We start from the raw sequence: 6,563 nt of genomic DNA, 5'->3' as shown, positions 1-6,563 counted from the left end.
GCAGCGAAACTTTTTGTAGAATTTTTGTGGAACAGAAGGAACAACTTGGGCCAAAGAAGTACCAGAGGGGTGCCCCGAGGGGGGCACAACCCGCCTGGGCGCGCCCTGGTGGGTTGTGCCCACCTTGGTGGCCTCCCGCACCGCCTCTTCGCCCTGTAAATACTAAATACCAAGATATTCCAAAAACCCTAGGGGAGTTGATGAAACACAATTCCAGCCGTCGCAGGTTCTAGAACCACGAGATCCAATCTAGACACCATCACGGAGGGGTTCATCATCCTCATTGGTGCCTCTCCGATGATGCGTGTGTAGTTCATTGTAAACTTATGGGTCCATTGGCAGTAGCCAGCACTCAGCGTCCTCGGCGTAGGGGTCGTCGGAGAGATGGACAAGGAGGCGGCGGAAGTCAGCGATGGGGCAGGAGATGCGGAGCACGCCGGGGTGGCCGTACCCGTACTCATGGGCGGCGCGCAGGAGCAGCGCCGTGAAGGCCGGCCGGCCTAGCAGGTCCGCGCGCACGGCGAATCGCTCCACGGGCCTGCCCCCCTCATCGACGCACACCGCCACGTGCCCCTGTGGCACCTTGGCACATCCGCCAACGACTGCTTTGGCGTGCGGAGCTGCCGGTATGCCGTGGCAGCAGCCGCGGAGGAGGAGTCAGGTGCGGCGATGTGGGAGAGGCGTTTGAAGAGACGCTTCGTGGCGCTGGAAACGGCGGCGGAAGGAGAAAAGTTGTGTTCTTGGCGCTGGGGAGGGAGAGCACAGGGGTCAAGGCGTTTTTTTTTTTGAAATGAAGCCTCTTGGCACTTTATTGAAAATTTGAGAGTGTTACATCATTCAGTACATGAGGTAATAGAAAATTAGGAGGAAGATCATCCCACCAAATCATTTCTGTTGAGTCATAAGCATGTCTCGCTAAATCATGGGCCAACTTATTTGCTTCCCTGGGGCAATGACGGAACTAAATCGACGATATCTCATGTGCAAGTTGGAAAGCATCATATAAAATAGCAGTATATGATGCCAGTATCTCGGAACCTCCATTGCAAGCAGTAACGAGCTCTAAATAGTCTGACTCCACGGTGATTTTTGAGCATCCAATATCACGTACTAGTCGAAGACCAAGGTAAAGTACCATTGCTTCTGCAGACGCAACACTTGAGGCATAACTGAAAATCTCGGTTTGTTTGCGGTGGACCGACTGGTGCTGGGTGGGGAGTACTTTAGGTGTAGTGGGGCTAGCGCTCGTGGCCACTTTTCTGCAATTTCTACTTTTCTTTTAGCGCGGAACCTTTTTTACTATAGTTTTATTCCTTGGTGCAATATATTTTTAACAGAAAATCCACATTTTGTTTTTTTAACATGGTGTAGATGTAGACCCTCATACATACGCGGTACATATGATGTATACTACACTTTTCCTTATTACTGCGCGCACACCAGAAGAATTTCTATGCTGCTACGGTAGTTTGAGCGATGTTTTGGGACGGTACAATTTTTGAAAAAATGGAGTATTCTTAATTAATGTAGCATATCCTTATAAATAAGTGAATAGATTCTATAGGCTATGTTTCATTGACAAGAATATCATATGAAATCTAGCATTAACTTAAATTCTGTGTGTCTCCGGTGAGTAATTCAATGCAACTCTACAGTACTCTCATGCATTATTTATTTCTTTAACATCTCTTTACATTTTTCTCCTATGACTTATTCAAAGGCATTGCTATCAAAATTATCATGTTTTTAAATTATGTCGAAGTCCACCATACTGACATTCTCACCAAATAGGCAAGTCATTGAAATCCTTCATTTTCCTTATCACGTGAATCAAAGGAGGTCCTGGAATTTCTACGCAAGAAGTGCAATTCCAAAGTTTTTAGCAGCACACTAACATCCTAATTTAACTTTTCATGTTGTTTGAATTTGATTTGAGAGGGTTGGTAGAATATTTGGATTTCTAACACCGGTAGTAGAAAACGCGCCATTTGTACCGGTTCTAGAGGCCCATTAGCCTCGGTTCTAGAACCGGGACTAAAGCCCAAAACCTTTAGTCCCGGTTCGCTTACGAACCGGGATAGAAAGGGCTCCACGTGGCTGCTGCGGGGTGCCCAGGCAGGAGCACCTTTGGTCTCGGTTGGTGTTATCAACCGGGACCAAAAGGCATCCGCCCGTCAGTAGCTGGCAGGAGCAGGGGTTTTTTTTGAAAGGGGGGGTTACGGGGTTTTGGAGGGTTAATTTAGGGGTTTCTTATATTGTGTTAGCTAGTTAATAGAGAGAAGTGACCTCTCTTAGCTCCATGCTTGGTCGACGCTAGCTACTATACATATAGAGAGAACTCGACACGCTAGCTAGTAAGCAAATGAAGTAACCATTAATTACACAAGATCATCATGAACATATACAGAGAGGAGTGCACATCTCTTTCTCCGAGAGATTTGTCGAACAACAAGTTTTTGTATATCTATCTGACGCTACTAGCTACATATATACAATATAAGATCTCTTACAATCCCTAACATCTCATGTCTATATCAACTTCCACATGGTATTCTCCGTCTTTATTGATGACGTGGTCAAGAAAAAATCCTGCCAATTCCTCTTGAATTGCTCGTATGCGATCTTGTGGTAGGAGTTCATCCCGCATCTGCCAGATATAAATTGAAGAAGAGGGTCAATACATGTATATGAATGAAACTCAACACAAATGATGGTAATAAAATAAAATTATGAATATTTTTGCTTACGCACTTCATATTGTTTTCCAGAGTAGGCCCGCTTATTAGCGGTCGTCGCGTTGTAGATGAATTCGCAAACGTAGTATCCACAAAAATCATTCCCGAATTCCTGCTAGAAGCACTTTACGAGAAATAGAAGTCAATCAAACTGATAAGCAAGCATGCTAAATGGTATTGATGAATATAGCTAGAATCAATGGGAGATGCGCGGAACTAGGTAGCATTACTTACTTTCGGGTGTGTAAATCACAGCTCGCTCGGCAGTCCCGGAGTAATTACAGCGAACTCTTTTCAAACCCTGCCAGACAAAGAAAATAATTACTTGATATCAGGAAAATGAACAAAGTTGCCGATATGGTGCGATAATGATCGTTTGAACTTACTTCTGGAGCATCTGAGTTATGTCCGCATAGTCCTCAGGATCTTTTTGTCTCGAGTCTAAGACGGTTACTACTCCCCGCTCAAGCTTAATCTCTAGGAGAATAAAGTGGAAGCTGCGCACGCATGCATAACTCATGAGCTACATTACTATAACCTCGAGTAATAAGGGAAACTGAATATGCACAAGACAGTAACACTCACTTGAAGTTGTAAGGAACGAGTATTTTATCTTTGTTTTCATTTTTGAGCGACGATTGTAGCAAATTGTCCTCGGTTTCTGTGACATTCTTTTTAACTGTCCATTCATGTATGATATTTGGGTTAATGAACCCAATGTCATAGATTTGTGCTTTTCTGCATTCGACGATCTTCAATCTGCATAATATAGTGAGGATAATTATATATACACATGCAATCAAAGAGCTGAGCTATATATAGAGACCTAATTACAGAAGTAGTACTTACAGACAGTAGCTGGAATAACTCGCCAAATTCAACAGTGAACAGACCAGTTCCAACGAGGTCATGCTCCTCTTTAATTCTCATCGTCAAAACATCCTTCCCAGACTCGCTGCAGGTTTTCATGTACCGTTGATGGAATCTTCGCATCATCGTTGTTAGAGGAGGAGTTACATCTTTGACGAGAGGCTTCCTGTACTGGTGTCTGAATTCGTCCACCTTCATTGTTTCAAACACTACATCGTCGCTCAGGTAATCAACGATTGGTACCGGGCACCATCCCCGGCAGATTAGCGACGATATCGCTAGACACCTTGAGCGATGGGCACGATTGGTTTGCCTTTTCACCGAGCTGGGGAATTTTTTTCCCACTTCTTCGTTGTGCTAACCTTGCATCACTTGAAGTACTTCTCGACCGCCGTGCATCTTCATATGTCTTTTTAATACAACGTTCGTAGTTGGTATCCGACGGAGGTGGTGGTGGTCGCTTCAGGGCATCGATAGTGCACTTCGTTTTCACTGGATCTATCATCTCCTTAGGAGTTGGAGGTTTATTTGCAAAATGGTCCCTCACTTGGGAATCAGAGATCTCTGGGTTTTCCTTCTCAGTCCTCTCGTATGGTAACTTTTCTAGAGGCTTGAGAGATGGACCGTATCTGAATTGCCTCCTGCCTCTAGCTATACTGCTAGCCGCCGGAGCGGCAGTGTGTCTATTCCATTTCTTACGAGGCGGAGAAGGAGGCGGAGTGCTCCGACGCGCCGGAGGAGCCGGAGCGGCGGTGTCTGTCTTCTGCTGTTCTTGACGAGGCAGAGGAGGAGGCGGACTGCTCGAACACGCCGGAGGAGGCGGAGTGGCCTCATGTGCCGGAGGAGCCGGAGAAGGAGGCGGAGTGCCCTGATCACTCATCATAGGAGCAGGAGGAGGGGAAGGCGGAGTGCCCTGACTCGCTAGAGGAGGAGGAGGCGGAGGCGTCCAATTCGAAAGCTTGATGTACTCCTTCTGCCATAGACATGTAGACCTCAGAGCATGACCCAGCTAATTGTCCCCTTCACCTGTAGGGTGGTCAAGCTCGAGCTCCTCAAATCCCTGCATTAGTCCATCCACCATCACAACAGTATAGCCATGTGGAATCGGACGGCAGTGAAAGTTCTGTCAGGTTGAGGAGGTGCAACCGAGTCGACAGCCGCCTTCAACATGAGGTTCTGACAGTTCATCATAAGCTGGCAATGTTGATCCTTCGTGATAGCATCCACGGGGTAGCTAGGAGCCGTGAAGTCAGGCTACCGAACGAGCTCCATGGAAGCCATGCTGCTTCTCCACTGAGATGGCGGGGTAACTTCTCGGGTAGCTTCATGCCGCTGAGATGGTTGGTCGGCAGCTTGCTGGCTCTCAACTTGTTCCTCTAGCTTTAGTACTCTAGCCAGTGATCTCTTATCTTCTCAAATCGGCCGATGAATTCTGGATCTTCCCTTTGTCGACAAACGTTGATTTGAACTCATTCTTCCACCTCCTGAATAGATCTGCCATCTTCTTAAGAGCACACGCCTTGATCAGTGGCTCTATACCTGGCTTATTTGGATCCTCCTCTGGCGGTAGGGTGAAATTTGCCTTCAGTGAGGTCCAAAGATCATCTTTCCGTCTATAGGTGACATAAGAAACTCGAGGGTCTTCGTTCTTAGGATCATTCCATAGCTGGATGCTGATCGGGATGATGTCCCCAATAATAGCTCCGCACTGAGTAGGAAATGCTTCCTTGGTCCTCCTGGGTTCAATCGGCTGGCCATCGTCCGTGGTTGCTGTGACCGTGAACCTTTCATCCTGGCGCAACCTTTTCTTCAGGCCTCGTCTCGTTACCGAAGTTTGGCTCGATCCGGAGGGCTATAAAAGAAGAAAGAAGAGTTAATATATGTACATACCAAAACAATTAATGCATTAATTAGCTAGTCAGCACAGGCTTAATTAATATATATATACCTCTCTGAACTTTGCAACAGCTCCCTCCTCCGTTCGGTCACCGGGGCCGTCATCACAGTCTCCTTCTTCCACCGGCATTCGGTCACCGGAGCCATCATGATCATGTCTTTCCTCCTCCATTGTTCAATCACCGGAGCCTTCATCCTCCCCTACCAGACCATCGATGTCGTTGAGAAACGACAAGACATCACGTCTGTCGGGGATTATGTCCCCCAACAACTCTTCTTGTTCTAAGTCTCTTTGATCAATAGTTTCTGCAAATATTACAACATGAGAGGTGGATATATTAGTGGCAAACATAGACCTAGCTAGCTAAGCATAACAAGGAATATTAATTAGTGGCCTCGATGCTTCTACGGTTTGGAGTGGCCTCGACAACGCTTCAAGGGTTTGGGGTGGCCTCGACAACGCTCTTTTAAGTTGGTAAATTTGGGTGGCCTCTATGCTTCTAGGGTTTGGTCGGGCGAGAGGGGGTTGATCGACGTCCCCCTCATGTTGAAGAGTTACCGGAGTTTTCTATGAACAAAAAATACTACCTATCACATGACATGTCCGGCGACCGGACCGGACCGCCTCTCTCACGAATGTTCGGCGTCCAGACCGCCTCTCTCATGTATGTCAAACAAGGGATTATCTTAACCTTTAAGGGATTTAACAAAATGGCGCCATCCTGGATGTGCAGAAAGTGGTCCATATATTTTTCCTGATCTCATCTACCCTTCTATATGTCACGTTGTCTAGTGTCAAAGGATTCAAGAAAACCATGGCTTCAACATTAGCCGGAAGTAACAGGCACATGATGGTACGAAGCTCTCCAAAGTTGTTTTGGAATGGAGTCCTGAATAAGATAATTCGCTTTTTGGTACGAAGTTCAGCAAGAGCCTTCCGAATATCGCTATTTGAAGGCCTTTGCTGAATTTCGTACCAAAATGCGCATTATCCTATCGGGAATCTGTTCCAAAATAACTTTGGAGAGCTTCATATCATCATGCGCCCGTTACTTCCGGCTA

General features: G+C 46.4%; 1 pseudogene; it reads right to left on the bottom strand.

The window, feature by feature from the left end:
* Nucleotides 1–324: 324 nt before the first annotated feature.
* On the bottom strand, nt 325–4,439 carry LOC125516647 (annotated as a pseudogene).
* Nucleotides 4,440–6,563: the final 2,124 nt, after the last annotated feature.

Source organism: Triticum urartu, chromosome 6, assembly GCF_003073215.2.
Source record: "Triticum urartu cultivar G1812 chromosome 6, Tu2.1, whole genome shotgun sequence".
NCBI lineage: Eukaryota > Viridiplantae > Streptophyta > Magnoliopsida > Poales > Poaceae > Triticum > Triticum urartu.
This window is presented reverse-complemented; position numbering and strand designations above follow the sequence as displayed.